This window comes from Geospiza fortis, unplaced genomic scaffold, assembly GCF_000277835.1.
Source record: "Geospiza fortis unplaced genomic scaffold, GeoFor_1.0 scaffold154, whole genome shotgun sequence".
Classification (NCBI taxonomy): Eukaryota; Metazoa; Chordata; class Aves; order Passeriformes; family Thraupidae; genus Geospiza; species Geospiza fortis.
Genome location: NW_005054397.1, coordinates 364659 through 366593, shown reverse-complemented (window position 1 = coordinate 366593; position 1935 = coordinate 364659). Strand labels below are relative to the sequence as shown.

Genomic DNA, 1935 nt, shown 5'->3' with positions numbered 1-1935 from the left:
GCAAACTGATATGATAAGAAGGGGTGAATGTCTTTTCTGTATTAGCAATCAGATTAAAAACACAAAACAAAGGTAAATTGTCTTTTTTGTGATGAAGGGAATTTACCAGTAAGGTCACAAAGGGGTTAGGCTGGGATTTCTGTTGACATATTCATATATTATTTACTGAGAAAACAGTGCAAACTTACAGAAAGAACTCACCACCTTGATAGATTTCTGCCAGAAATTATTCAATACAGCTAAATGCAGAGTGATGAGACTGAGAAAATATTACTGCCCACAGCAACAGTACAGAATTAGTTAAGGCATTTAGAAGTCCCTATGGATTGGACTCCAAACTGGCAGCTGGGACTAGTAACTGCTCACTCCCTCTTCAAAGGCAGTTCATGGTTGAATCTCTCAAGCTTTGCTATATTTCCAGATCCCTGGAGGGACAGGAAAGAGGAACCCAGGCACAAAAAGCAGGTGCACAAAGAACAGGCACACAAAGAGGAAGAAAGATGGTTCTGCTGAGCACAGACACAAAGAAGGGAGATGGGTATAAAGAATAACAACATAATGTAAACACATAAAATCATTAAAGTTCACAGAAGCCTAAAGGGGAAAATTATTCAGTCTTCCCTATACTAGCAAAAAGAGATTTCTTATAATATGAACATTTCATATGAAGTCTAGCAGTTTGTTCCTACAGGATGATGCAGAGTTTGAAAGTGAATAAAGGTTCAGATGGGACTGAATTGCCTGCCCCATCCCTGAAGGCTGCTGAGAGACAAGAAGGCTCAAAGAGCCCGGCTTGCATGGAGAGTTCATGTGGCAGGAACACTTCAACAGCAGAATTTGTTCAAAGGAACATAAAACCTGTGGTTGGTTGCTGGAAGGCTCAGCCTACTGATTTCTTCTTGTTTCTACCTTTTCCTTCAACCTAACAAGCCCTAAGACTTACCAGTTAGCCAAGAAGAAAGCTGACCTCCCCTAACACACAAGAAGGCGTGTGTCAACACAGCCTTTTTCCCATGTGACAGCCCAGTGCTACTCCAGTATCTTTTACAGTAAGGAGAGTAGTCCCCCTATGCTGTTTAAGATCTTTTTCCTAGAACACAAGGAGTTAAGCAAGGAATGAGCCCACTGTGAAATGGGCACAAACTCTATGAGTAGAATTGTTTGCTACCCCAGCAGGTAATTGTGAGATGGAGTCCAGCTCTGGAGCTCACACACATAATCAGCTGATACTGAAGCCCAGTCCCTGGAGTTATTTGTGCCCCAGAGAAGCTCTGGTGTGTGCAGCACATGGTTCCTATCCATCCACATTATGCAAATTATAGATACCAACACAAAGCAGGTAACAAAGCAGATGGCCCATCCTTTACAGATCAGCTTTTACAATCATGAGCTGGTTCAGTTTTATGATGGAGACAATGGAGCAGTGAACAGGGTGGGGGAAAATCACACCAGATTTGATGTATTTAACTTCCCTACCAACAGCCTGAAGTGAGGAAATAAAGCCAAACTGGGAGCTGTGGCTGTGCATATGTACTTGGCCAAACACTAGGAAGGAAACTATACAAGATCATGGGATCAGTTAGGTTGGAAAAGACCTTCAAAATCATCATAACTGAACACCACGTCAACTAGACCATGGCACTAAGTGCCACATCCAGTCTTTCCTTTAGCATCTCCAGGGATGGTGATTCCACCACCACCTCCCTGGGCTGCCTGTCCTCTTACTGTCCAACCTAAACCTTCCCTGGCACAGCCTAAGACTCTTTATTACTGGTTTGCTGAGGAGCAGAGCCCTCCTGTCTAGGAAATGTAAAGAGATACAGGGCGCTCCCCGGGCCTGCCTTTCCCCGAGGTGAGTCTGGGGGGACTCACTCCTCATCAGACTTGGGCTCCAGTCCCTTTCCCAACTCCGCTGCCTTTCTCTCGACTCCCTCC

The 1935-nt window shown here is 44.3% G+C and overlaps 1 protein-coding gene across 1 annotated transcript in view; it reads right to left on the bottom strand.

Moving 5' to 3' along the window:
- GABPA (GA binding protein transcription factor subunit alpha) overlaps positions 1-1935 on the bottom strand; it is a 26825-nt gene that overhangs the window by 24811 nt on the left and 79 nt on the right.